Raw genomic sequence first — 13,298 nt, forward strand, 5'->3', positions numbered from 1 at the left:
ATTAGTTCTTTTTGTTATAAGGAATTAGGATTAAGGGAAAGATATATATAAAAGATAATTTTTATAAAATTTTCATCAGATTCTAAAATGGTTTTTTGTGTTTTGTTTTATTTTGTTTTTCTTCTTCTAGATGGGGATAATAAAGTCATTAGCTATATCTAATACCGATTTCCTAGTTTTCTGCACCACTGAGAGGAGCTGCTTCCATCAAGGTTGTTTACCTCACAATATTGTTGAGTTAAATGTTCAATTTTAAAGGAAACAAATTAGCAAAATCAGAATAATAGTGCCTAGGAGGTTGGGAAGTATATCTTAACTTCAAGATATCCTTGGATAAGTGTGGAGGGCTCTGAAGAATGATTGGGAAAATTAAAAAGTATGTAACCTCTTGTTAGGTAACTTATTGATGAGTAAGTTGTTGAAAAGTTTTGTTTTCTACTTTTGTAAATACACTGTAATGATATCAAGGCCTGTAATTAATAACTGAGTGTTTTGTAGGGATGATGAGAGAAAATATCAAAAGTTATGACCCTCTGGGTTCCCTGAAATTTTTAAACAATGTGTTAAGTAGGCCTTGCTCTAGGTCTGTAGGCTCATGTATAAATGTAATAATGGAAAGATTGTTTTGTAAAATCCATCACTCTTATTACTCTTTTGCTATATTTGAAATTAATAGCACATGTTGAAAATTTAGAATCATCTAAGATGTTCTAATGGATTGAGAGAATCCTAAAAGTAATGATTTGCATTCCAAATGTGACTGATAATTAAACAGGTTTATTATAGAGATTGCTTTGCCAATTTTATATGCAAATTGGGATTACTGTTGTTATATATATATGTGTATATATATATATATCACTATGGTTGTTTGCTTTGAAGTGAAAACACCTAGGTAACATGGGAAAGAAAAAGATAATTCTACCAATTTGAGATTTTTTTTTCTGTGGCAATCTCTGGCTAATTGTTATGTGAGAATTCTGGAGATGATCCCCTAGTCAAAGGTGTTTATCTATTGTGTAATACAGCAGTCTAGAAGGAGGGTTCGATAGTCAAAAGGTCACTGACACAGCATTTTTATCTAGGAATAAAGTAGATATGATTTCAGACAAAAGAATGTAAGTACTGGAGATCAGAAGTTAGTGCCACCAAGGGGTACAGACCTGCTAGTTGAGTTATGCAACATAATTGTGATAGGGTTTTAGTATGTCAGTGAATATTCCAGATGCTGGGGGAATTTGATTATTATCCAGATTATAACTCCTATTTAGTCCTTGTGAAGTAAATTCACTTGGAGGTCTAATTAGATGGAATTACTATTTTAGATCATGAGACTTCAATTGACTCACTCAGTGTTTAATATTAGGTATGATCAACAAAGAAAGTGCTGTTGGGTCCATGCTCTTTTGAAGCTCAAAAGCCCAATGGAAGTTTGGAGACTACAGGTAACAAGTGCATTAGGACAAAAAAACTGAAGGGATGGCTTTTCATTGTAACCTGAGATTGGACCATTTCTGACTTGATTTCCTCAAATGTGATATTCAAATAATGTCTCATTAGATAAATTTAAAATTTGGCTTAAGGTATCTGACTACCCACATGACCTCTGTCTAGAAACTGACACTCCAAATCATATGTATAAAGAAATTTTTCTTTGATGTCCTGGATGTTTATAGTAAACTACTATAAACAAATTTGATATAGAAATTTTAGGTCAATTAGGGTTTAATAGCTAGATAAGCTAGTGAGGTTTTGACTTTTGTTGTTAGCTGCATGTTCTGTCAAGAATTAAGATCTCTTGATTCTTCTGTGTTAGAAGGGAATATTTAAGTAAGAAGACTAAAAAGGTTTTTGAAATCTCCAGATACAATAGCAGTTCCAAATCTATTTTAAAGAAGGGAATTTAAGTCAGTTGAGTATATCAGGAGAAGAATTGACTATGGGGGTGGCTAGGTGGTGCAGTGGATAGCACACCAACCCTGGGGTCAGGAGGACCTGAGTTCAAATTTGACCTCAGACACTTAATAATTACCTAGCTGGGTGTGACATTGGACAACCCAATTGCCTTGCAAAAAACCAAAAAAAAAAAAAATGAATCAACTATATATCAACATTTTGGGAAAAGAAATTCATTCATGAGTTATTTTAGTAAGGAGCAAGAGGTTAAGACTATATGTTACCTACTGGACACTCTTTGTTCTAAAATGATCATCTAATGTTATGTGTTATAAATTCAAATTAATCTGGCAATTTTCAGTGAATTCACATGTGAAACAATTATGGAAGTTTTATTTAGTTAGAGTGAAGTATGTATATCAACATGACAGTGAGAAATTGTAACAGCTCTAGAATTTTATTGTCTAATGTTGAAAACATGAGTCTAAGTCTGATAAGATGTTGTGTTAAGAAGTTCCTCTACCAGGAGAGAACTCAATAAGTCATCTGAACTGGAGAGAACCTTTTGGTATGGACTCTGAAGATAAAGAAAGATATTGAATGTCCTCAGGGAAAAAGTGAGAGACTAGGTCTGTCCATCACCCAAAAAGAAGATGAGTCCCAATTGGATAGGAAGAGAGAATAAAACCTGAGCTGGGTTAAGAATGTGAGAATCTTGCTGAGGAGATGTATCAAGGATAGTGTGAGAGGACTTCAGATGTAAAATGTATATACATATATCTATATGTATATATCTTGAAATGAGAGGGAGAATTGAGTGGGATAATTTCTGGTGAAGTCTTCTCAGGGTTAAAGAAGTGTTTATGTCAAGAAAAACCTTGCATTTCAAGGGACCCGGGACATCTTGTTTTTGCAATAAGACTGTTTTGCTAACTAAGGCACTGACAATGAGAATCCTCCTTTTTCTAGTCAAACATTTTTGAAGTTATGAAAAGGTCATTAGGACCTCTAGGTTACCCCACCATCTGGTGAGATACATATTTTGAAAATATTACATTCCTTTCTTTGTGTCTGTTGCTGGGGTGGATTTCTGTGAAAAGATTGTACCCACTGAAATCCAGCTAATGGGCTAAAGGGAAAGGGGGTGTGGGGGGGACTTCAATTAGAATTTATCTAAAACAAACTTGCTTTGCTTTCAGGGTGGCTCTCTGAGATGGGAGTCCACCTTTTTCTTGAGAAAAGTAAATCAAAACTTTCTTTTGCTCAGATTCAGTCTCTAAGAATTTTCTGTAGAGTAACTTTCATCCCACACAAGGGGAAAAAAGTACAATTTTGAGATTTGAACTCAAGTATACAAAGCACATGTAATAGCCACTATTCACAAGTATTCATACTGAATGTGATTCTGAAAATCATTAGAAAAGTCATTAGGCTTAAATGGAATTGCAAAGAAGTGCTATTGTCATTAAATATGCAGTCTCAGTCTTGGGGGAAAAAAATCACAGCTGTTTCATATCTCATGCAGGAAACTGTTCATGGAATAATTTGCATCACTCACCCAGGTTTTTCTTCAACTCATTTAGTGAGAAATTTCCTCCCTCTAAGATAGTCTAATTTAATGTATAAATCACTCTCATTTAAGGATAGTTAATCCAGTTTTCTTAGACAGATTTCAAATGTGCACAGCGAGGAAAGAAAGTGTTACTGGATGAATGCAATCAGCCACACCACGGCATCATTAGCCAGTCTCAATGAGATAACTGCACCACCCAGCTGCCCCTTACTGGCACTTTTGAACAGTCAATTACCTTCTACTCTTTCTGCTTCTGGAGGATTATTTTTTCTCAATATTTCTGTGTGTCTTCTTTGCTTTCTAACACTCTTTGGTCGTTTTTCCTGCACTCTTTATAGCTGATGCTAGAGACAGAAACTCTGATCAGAAAAAGAGTGTGAAAGAGAAGGTGGGGGAGAAAAAAATCGTGGGAGAGGTCGAGAAGAGCACCATAATTTGTGAGTCAGAAGCATCAGAAGACAGAACAAACTTGGAGGTGTAGATTTTGGAGACACATATTTTGGAATGTTGGGATGGGAGGCAAGTGAGGAAGAAGAGGAGCCAGTAAATGAGACAGGAAAAAGATGCTTGTCTTTTGTGTAGAATGCTTAAGGAAAACAAGGAATCCCTAAAGCAGTTACCCCTTGTGTAATAAGAAATTGATAAGGACGTCCCTGGGTGGGATCGAACCACCAACCTTTCGGTTAACAGCCGAACGCGCTAACCGATTGCGCCACAGAGACTCTGCTTCTAAAGAAACCTAGTAGAACACTCTTCCCCCATCCCCCCCATAAAGTGAGATTAAAGTCACTTTAATATCTATTAAAGTCAGTGTCATCATTTTGAATAAATATAAACCCTAAAATAGAAGGAATTTTGATTCCCCCCAAGGCACGTCTCTCCCGTTTGAGACCCCGGAATTTGACTAATTAGCCACAAAGATTCTCATTACTACAATTTTTTTCAGGGGAAAACACCTAAGAGGCTTCCTTCTTCGACTTTCCTCCCTCCCTTTCTCCTGGAGCCTTGGCTTCCAGATGCTTCCCTGCCCACTGGAGCAGCCCCAGCTAGGAGATGGGCTGTTTGGAAATTTTCCTGCTTTGACCAAAAGTGAAGGAAGAAGACTGCTAAGGCGGAAAGGCTGGAATTTTGTTTCTTTCCATGACTTCTTTTCTGCACATGAATTTGGTTTAGATTTCCAATGTATTCTGGATACTTTAAAATCCTATTAAAGAAATAAGGGGAATCAATATTGCAGGTGTTTTTTCCCGAATAGTTTTGCTATCAGATTTTTTTCTTGTGTTATCTCTGTGGCGCAATCGGTTAGCGCGTTCGGCTGTTAACCGAAAGGTTGGTGGTTCGAGCCCACCCAGGGACGATTTGTATTTTAAAAAGTTTCGTGATAAGGAAGTTTATCCCAGGGCAGGATTTTACTTGGAAACGTCATTTCGACCCTCCAACTAATTTTTTCTTATCCAAGAGGAAATAAAGCCTATTTTTTATATGTAAGGAGACTGTTTGATAACCGGCATCTCCATGTACTTTTAATGTTTGTTTTTTCAGTATTTGTCATTGGTTTTCCCTATAACCATTTCTCAGTACTGAAAGACCCTTCCATAAAACGGTAACGGATGACCCAAAATTTAGAGATAGAAAAGGAGAGGGACAATTCGTTGGTTATTGGGATTCGGACGGTATTGATATGTCTTCAAGTATACCACTGGTCTCATCTCAACCTTCCTATTAAAATCAGATCAGTCTCTAATTTCACATATTAGAGAAATTCCTTCCATCTTTGGGGATGTAGCTCAGTGGTAGAGCGCACGCTTTGCATGTGTGAGGCCCCGGGTTCGATCCCCGGCATCTCCACTGGTTTTTCTTTCTCTGGCTCCAGTTTGGCTTTTCCTCTAAGACCCTCTTAGCAATTCTCTTTCTTTACCTTTGCACATTAATTCCCGTGATGCCCTTTCTCACCCAGGAATATTCCTCCAATCTTGTGGTAGTCATTTATCTTTTAAGAATGTCCCAAACAAAGCACAGTGTCACTTTCTAGTACAAATGGCAATCCTTTGCAGAAGTACTTAGCCCCCACACAGTCACTGAGGCAGGCGAAGCGCTGCCTCACCCACCCTGAGGAAGTCAGTCCGAAAGAAATCCCATCCTTTCCACTCCAGAGTCCACAGAGTTGGTTCGTTGCCCCCTTTCTTTTCCTTGGTGTCTCCCCCCCCCCCCAGAGCACCTCACTTGTAGCATCTTATACTTTCGATATCCAAGGACAAGAATCAATGAACCAACGAAACTTCTTGAGCTGGTGGTATTTGTACCTTCCTTCTTGTATTTTTTTTAAAATCTATACCTTCTTGCCCCTTAGGGTTGAATGAATGTCCAAACTTCTGCTTTTTCAGATTAGAATGATGTCCCATAGTAAAGTTCCCAAAAGTTGGATCTGCAGACCCTGATACATGGAGGAAGAAGACAGAGATGGGGAAAAAATAAAAAACTGGAGGATGTGGGCATCGATCCCACTACCTCTCGCATGCTAAGCGAGCGCTCTACCATTTGAGCTAATCCCCCACTAATTGTAGTCCCTTTTTTTACAAGTTATATCTAGCAAGAATTCAGAAGTCCATAGCTAAGTAAATGAGAGTTTTTATTATATTATAATATATACTATTACCAAAAGGCTAATACTTGCAAGATTTCTATTTCCAAAAAATTAAGTCATTTCCCAAATCAAAGGATATGAATAGACAGTTTTCAAATGAAGAAATTAAAGCTATTTATAATCATATGAAAAAATGCTGCAAATCATTATTGATTAGAGAAATGCAAATTAAAACAACTATGAAGTATCACTTCACACCTATCAGGTTGACTAAAATGACAAAAAAGGAAAATGATCCCTGTGGGAGAGGTTGTGAGAGGATCGGGACATTAATGCTTTGCTGGTAGAGTTGTGAACTGATCCAATCAATCTAGAGATCAATATAAAACAAGGACCAAAGAGCAATAAAATTATTCATGCCCTTTGACCCAACAATTCCAATTCTAGGCTTAGGCCTAGATTTAGATTTAGATTTAGATTTAGATTCAGAAGAAATCATAAAAAAATGGAAAAGTCCCACATGTCCTAAAATATTCATAGCAGTTCTTTTTGAGGTGGCAAAGAACTGGAAATTAAAGGGAAGCCCATCAATTGGGGAATAGTTAAATTATGATACTTGAATATTATAGAATACTATTGTTCTATAAGAAACCATAAATGGTCGGACTCTAGAGAATCTTGGAATGAATTACAGGATCTGATGCTGAGCTAAGGGAACAGAACCAAGAGAACAAAAACATTATAAAATGATCAATCCTGATGGATGCGGTTGTAATTCAGAGAGCTGAGAACCCTATTAGATCGGCTATGGACAATGCTATCTCTATCCAGAAGAAGGAAAAACAAAACACTCCTTCTTCAGGGGGGTGGGAAGGGAGGGTGGAATGAAATTTTGTATCTTAAAAATATACATAGACCTATGGACGAATGTTTTTGGAATAACTGTTTTTGGAAAAATAAAATATCAATTAAAAATATAACTTAAAAACCAAAAATTTTAAAAATTGACTACATGTATCTATATGAAATGTCCTCACGAGGACAGGTCACTGGTTGACCTGTTCACTTGTGAGGCAAAGGACGCCTTTAGGTTCCTGGTCTTCTTACCCTCCTCCAACCTGTCTAGTTCCCACTGCGTCAACTGCCTGAACCTTATTTATATAATCTCTAACTATTTAAGTGGCTCTTCCAGCAGGCAATGTTTTCTCTATAGGTCTGAAGAACACAATTTTTCGACACAGCAAGGAATCAAAACTGGAGGATGCGGGCATCGATCCCGCTACCTCTCGCATGCTAAGCGAGCGCTCTACCATCTGAGCTAATCCCCCACCCCATGAATGACGCTACAGGCTATTCCCTCAAAATCCGGAATACCACCAGCTTTAGTACTGAATTTAGTTTGCTCCTGAGAATTCTAAGATTTCAATTCACTCTTGTAGTTGAGGAAGACCTGAGACAGCTGGAAAAAAGACAGAAGAAATCCCTGAGAGGAGCAAGTGTCCTCTCAGTAATAGGCTGACTTGGAATGAATAGTGGATGGGGGCCGACCTTTCCAGAACTCATCCACAAGAGGAAGTCCTACCTTCTGGTTGAATTTTCTGTAATTCATTCCCAGGGAGGAGCTGCCAATTAGATCACAGGAGACATTTCTCAGAATCCGAATCTGAGTTGGAGTGGCTGGCCTAAGAAAAGGTACTCAATATACATGAATGGAGACTGGTGAGTGCTCGAGCCCAAATAGGGCCTGGGAATTGGACAATCATGCACAGGCTTATGCCAGAGAACACTGAAGGGATGTTTTCGATGGTGAGGTGAACAAGGACACACACATCTGGGATCAGCCAAAAAGAGAGTCTTTGTTGAAAGAATATTCGAAGATTTTATCAATCTCCTCAAAGCCCTCTTTTAATATTTTCTATTTCAGCATACCTCTAATAAACAAGAAAGAACCAAAAAACCTGTGTGAACCGTGGTATGATTGACTATAAGGTTAAATAGTGAAGGTGTTTGAGTGGTCCTTGACTGGTCGATTAAGTAGTAACTATCTTCACTTTAAGATGAATTTTTCTTCTCTAGGCAGCCTCTTATAGAGGCAGTGAGTCCCTAGGATAGTCAGCTACTGGAAACCTGGGTTAAGATCCTGCTTCAGAAACAACCCAGCAAGTCTCTTAACTTCTCCATCTATTAGGTAATTGCTCTTAGGATAAGAGTATAAATTTCAGAAGTCACTTATCAAAAATGGTTATATCACATGTCTTTTCCAAAACAAAATAATTTCCCCTATTGGAACTCAGATTAAGGAGAAGGTCTTGTAGCTTCTCAAGGATTTAACAGTTATCTCCAACTAATGTATGAAACGTGGATTTAATAAACTGGAAAAACAGCTTTTCCTGTAGACTTTTGTTCATCACTCCATATCAACTTCTGTTCTCACATTTACTGTCCTGAATTTAAATAACCATCATTGTGAGTGACTGTACTGTTAATAACAGTAGAACAAGCTATACAACAGATATACTTATTTTCCATGTATCACCTGTAAAGAGAGTTCCAAGAGTCTCTTAAACCATCCCTACAACTGCTGCCTTCTCTTCATTTTTGAAGACAACCCCACCCCTCAGTTCTACCTTATGTTAATTCACGTCTCTTCTCCAGAATTCTCTTAATCCTAATGTGATTTAAGTTAGTTCTCCTAGGATCTAACTCCTCATGGATTTTCTTTTTCTTATCTTCAGTTAATGGACGAAGGAATCTTGTCGTTGTGTCCCTTTGAATATTAAAAGTTTATAATTGTCTGAAACAGGAATAGAGGTGACAACCAGAAGGCAAGGGAAGATATTTGAGATTGAGTTTTTGTTCCGGTTTTATTAACCATGGAGAAAGAATAGAAACGTGGACCAGAAATTATTTAGAAAAGAAAGTCGAATTACGTGACAGCAAAAAAGTAAAAGGAAATCCTTTTTGTGGTCGATTCACCACGTCTTTGTATGTGGGCTCCGTGGCTTAGTTGGTTAAAGCGCCTGTCTAGTAAACAGGAGATCCTGGGTTCGAGTCCCAGCGGGGCCTGAATTTTTGCCCATTTTCACTACTTTCTCAATTCTATCCTTTGATAAAATACCGTATCTGTAGTTAATCACCGGCTACAATACATATAGGTCTCTTAGCTAAAGTTTCAAAAGACACCATTTCCTTCATATCCCATCCCCATCTGTCACTCTCCTATTAGTCACAGCAGATCAGTCTTTTTTCATCCTCTGAAAGAGTACAGCTGTTCATACTTGTCTTTCCTTTTTCCCCCAAGATTTTTCTTCATATTCCAGTTCCGCCCAGTTGTGCTGGTTCTGGGGGAAATCGTCTCGGCTGTCTTTAGACCCCTTGAGAAAGGTCCTGTTCCTTTCTGTTCGATTTCCATCGCCCAAGACACTGAGGCAAGAAATCTTATTTCTCTTGGTTCCTGAGGATACAGGGACAGAGTCCTATCTAGTTCCAAATCCCTATTTCAACTAACTCTCTTGAACTTCATTTTGATGCCGAAAAGTTCTTTTTAAAATCTATAGGAAATAGACTTTAGCTGGAGATAAGGTGGCTGAGAGGTAAAGGTCATGATCTACCCATGTGGCTCCAGTTTTTGCCTTGTTAGAATCTGGACAATGGCACCTTTTGAATATCAGATGACTGGGAGTTACTACACTATTAAAGAATACTGCTTTCAGCTTCATAGGGTGCAAGTTTTTTTTTTTAAATAACCTTTTATTGCTGCTTAAAGTGCACGACCAATTGGCAGCAACTTAGGAAAGGTAAGGAATGCATTTCAAAAGAGAGGAGAGATTTCGAAATAGAGGTATCAGTCCAGGGAAGAAAGGAGAATATTTAAAACGGAATTAGCGAAGTTAAAAGACAACTTTCCCTATTTGAGGTCATGAGACAAAGGGAAATGACAAAATACTTTTACAATTGTGAAAGAATTCCTTTTAGGGCAGCTACAGGGCTTCATTCCAGGGGAAAAAAAGTTGTCAACACATCTGGATAAGATCTCCTCCACCCACCCCACGCCATTTACCGAATCGTGGACTTTCTAATATTAGACCACCAGGTGGTTAGTCTATCAAGGTGCTGTGCATTTATTGAGGTTCTTAATGTTCCCCGAAATAAACTATATCTCTAGTCATTCTGATTTTACTTGGGCAGTCTCCAGTGCAGGAGAACCCCTTTTCACTTTGGAAAGACTATTTCACTTTGAAGTGACTCCATTGAAAGAAATCATTTCTTACACTAGGCCTAAATAACCACTTCAAAATGCCCAAGCGTAAAATTAGGTGAATTGATATGAGCGGTCACTTTCAAATCCCTGGTCCAGGTAGCTTTGGTTAGAGTGACTGTTCCTCAGTTCCTTCCTACAGCGCAGAGAAAGGAAGAACATAGTATACTACTCATCGAGCAACAACTTTTTCATTGACCCAAAGAGATTAGAGAGGAAATGCTGAAATTGTAAACTAAAAACAACCTTTTTTAAGGCCCCGCTGGGATTCGAACCCAGGATCTCCTGTTTACTAGACAGGCGCTTTAACCAACTAAGCCACGGAGCCAACACACTACAACCTCTTAAATCAACAGCAAAAAAACCTCCTAAAACAAACAAGGAAGCAATATAAGAATAAAAAATTGCATACGCCTGTTTCTTTTTGTTGATGTCTTAGGACAGTCTTTAGCATATAATGGATACTATTGCTAACAGGTGAATATAATGGTTAGAATGTTGGGCCTCGAGTAAGGAAAAACTGAGTTCAAATCCAGCCTTAGTCATTTCCTAGCCATTTTGTCAAGTCTATTAACCTCTGTCTCAAATTCTCCCAAGTGGCCCAGGCCAAGATTCTCACAGTCGTGGGCTTCTAGCTTCAGTTATATATAGCTTGCTAGAAAGCTCGAAGGAAGGGGGATTAGCTCAGATGGTAGAGCGCTCGCTTAGCATGCGAGAGGTAGCGGGATCGATGCCCGCATCCTCCACTTTTGATTCCGTATTTCACGGAGAAAAGTGACTTTCTACAACAGAAAAGCCCACCTTCAATACCACGCTGCTGCTTCCTCCAATATCTTTCCCTCCTTCAAGAATCGATTATTCCATTTAGTCCTCAGTAAATCCTCCTAAAGAAATCCAGGAAGAAAGAAACAATCTTTCTGCTGGGCAGGCCGAGAGCAAGAATCTCATTCTGCCCTGCCGGGGCACAAGGGAATGAAGGATGGAAAGAGGATTTATTTAGAGCTTACTAGATCTTAAGCATCGGACTAAGTACTTGGCAAACGTCTCATTTGATCTTCAAATAGGTCTTATTGTCCCTGTTTCACAATTGAGGAAAGCAGATTAAGAGATTTGTCGAGTTCATAGAAGGGAAATAAACATCTGAAATCCGATTTTAAATGTGGGTCTTCCAAACTCCAGGCCCAGCACTCCAACCACTGAACTACCAAAGTCCAAAGTCCATTGCCTTCAGTCATTCAGTCATCTGTTGCCAAAAGATCTACAGCCTAGCCTAGAGCTATATGCTTATTGAGGGCGTTTTACTTTGCCTGGGTGAAATCGGTTCAGGATAAAGAAAGTGAATTCCTGTCTAAAGGCATTTATTTACAGCATTTTAACGGGAATCTTTGTGAGAATGGACTACTAGGTCCTAAGCACTATGCTTTCAGCTGTTCCGAGACTTACTTCTATATTGTTAGTTAGGGAATGAACTCAATTGGAAGAGCTCTTGCATTCAAGTGACAACTAGCGAGCCCGATAGCTGCATTCTTCAGTTTTGATCCCCTTTACTTCCGCTGATCGAGACCCGGAATTCTGGGTGGAGGTCGGCCCACTGGTCCCCACTCCCCCCATTCACAGACCAAACACTGCCCAGGAATAAAGTCTGTCTAAAGATCAATCTTTTCTCCACTGTGTCCTCGGTAAAAGGCTCCACCGAATCGCAGAAATATAGAAATGATATCACTTCCTGGGTGCTTGAAAACTACAGCAAGAGGCTACGAAATCTAGACGTGGGGAGCAACTGGGTTTGCAAGTTCACCTTCCGATCCACTTATCCATCCATCACCTAAATGTAAACATTCCTTGCACGCGTGAAGAAGTGGGACCAGGAGGAAGCCTTCTGATGGATCACAAATGCGACCGCAGCAGAGGGGATTTAAAGCCATTTGTAACTAGAAACCTCACTATACTGGAGCATAAGGTAATCATCTCCTTCCTCTCAACCCCCCCTTTCTCACCCCCCACCCCCAGTCCTCAGCTGCCGGTCCTCATGGGATGTCATATGGACCATAGGCAATGTACTCCCTGGAGTACTCCACTGCATAGAAGTAGCTGTTTCCCATTGACGTCCAGATGTCAAGATACGATGCGTTCTACTGTAGCCATCAATCCGATACGAACTTGGCAGGTTCTAGCATAGGTCAGGAACAAGTCGTTGGTTTGAACTTTTGCTCATCTCACGTTTCCCTTGTGAGGTTCTGTAAGCCATGCCGAGTGATCCTTTGTCAGCGTCTCCTACGTCTTACAATAAATACTTACGTTTTGTCAGAAGGGCTTGGAGAAGGTCCTTGTACAGTTTCTTCTGACCTTTGGGTGAGCCCTTGCTTTGGGCCAGTTCTCCATAGGAAAGTCTTTTAGATAAACATCCGTTTGGCATTCGACCTCCGAGGCCAGCCTATCCGAAATGAGCTCTCTGCGGTAGAGTTTGAATCCTTGGTAGTTCAGTGAGACTAGAGAGAACATCTCAGTGTCCCTACCTTATCTTGCTAGGTAATTTTCAGAATTATTCCAACATAATTCAAATGGAAATGGTTCAGCTTTCTGGCACTGTGCTGGTATATTGTCCAGGTTTCATAAGCATATTGAAGTCAGCACAACTATTCTAGATCTTCTGTTTGGTAAGCAACACCCTATTAGCACTCTAAATCCTCTTCTTCCCACATTTTCTTTCAGGCTCCCAAACTCTGAGTTACTTCTGGCAACGAGTGAGGTGGATTGGACTCGTCTGGAAAATATTCTTCTAAAGTAAATGAACTCTGCAGAATTAAAAAATTCTGTAAACATTGATTCCATGTATGGTTAATGTCGTACTGACTGATGGAAAACCTAGATGAAACGTGGTTCAGTGGACTTAAGGAAATTCTTGCTTTGGCTTGCATAAATTGTATTGTATCCGAAAGTCCACAAAGGAGCTGCCTGAACAGAAAAGTTTCCTCTAGAAAACCAGC

At 39.1% G+C, this 13,298-nt stretch overlaps 8 non-coding genes across 8 annotated transcripts; 4 read left to right on the plus strand and 4 right to left on the minus strand.

Annotated features, from left to right (window-relative positions):
• Nucleotides 1-4,117: 4,117 nt before the first annotated feature.
• TRNAN-GUU (transfer RNA asparagine (anticodon GUU)) lies at nt 4,118-4,191 on the minus strand. The gene has a single exon. It is a non-coding gene; the product is annotated as a tRNA-Asn (tRNA).
• A 561-nt stretch (nt 4,192-4,752) lies between these two features.
• Nucleotides 4,753-4,826, plus strand: TRNAN-GUU (transfer RNA asparagine (anticodon GUU)). Its single transcript has one exon. It is a non-coding gene; the product is annotated as a tRNA-Asn (tRNA).
• Nucleotides 4,827-5,245: 419 nt separating this feature from the next.
• On the plus strand, nt 5,246-5,317 carry TRNAA-UGC (transfer RNA alanine (anticodon UGC)). Its single transcript has one exon. It is a non-coding gene; the product is annotated as a tRNA-Ala (tRNA).
• A 632-nt stretch (nt 5,318-5,949) lies between these two features.
• Nucleotides 5,950-6,022, minus strand: TRNAA-AGC (transfer RNA alanine (anticodon AGC)). Its single transcript has one exon. It is a non-coding gene; the product is annotated as a tRNA-Ala (tRNA).
• Nucleotides 6,023-7,308: 1,286 nt separating this feature from the next.
• TRNAA-AGC (transfer RNA alanine (anticodon AGC)) lies at nt 7,309-7,381 on the minus strand. Its single transcript has one exon. It is a non-coding gene; the product is annotated as a tRNA-Ala (tRNA).
• Nucleotides 7,382-9,045: 1,664 nt separating this feature from the next.
• On the plus strand, nt 9,046-9,119 carry TRNAT-AGU (transfer RNA threonine (anticodon AGU)). The gene has a single exon. It is a non-coding gene; the product is annotated as a tRNA-Thr (tRNA).
• Nucleotides 9,120-10,565: 1,446 nt separating this feature from the next.
• On the minus strand, nt 10,566-10,639 carry TRNAT-AGU (transfer RNA threonine (anticodon AGU)). Its single transcript has one exon. It is a non-coding gene; the product is annotated as a tRNA-Thr (tRNA).
• A 345-nt stretch (nt 10,640-10,984) lies between these two features.
• On the plus strand, nt 10,985-11,057 carry TRNAA-AGC (transfer RNA alanine (anticodon AGC)). Its single transcript has one exon. It is a non-coding gene; the product is annotated as a tRNA-Ala (tRNA).
• The last annotated feature ends 2,241 nt before the right edge of the window (nt 11,058-13,298 follow it).

Source organism: Macrotis lagotis, chromosome 3 (genome assembly GCF_037893015.1).
Source record: "Macrotis lagotis isolate mMagLag1 chromosome 3, bilby.v1.9.chrom.fasta, whole genome shotgun sequence".
Classification (NCBI taxonomy): Eukaryota; Metazoa; Chordata; class Mammalia; order Peramelemorphia; family Peramelidae; genus Macrotis; species Macrotis lagotis.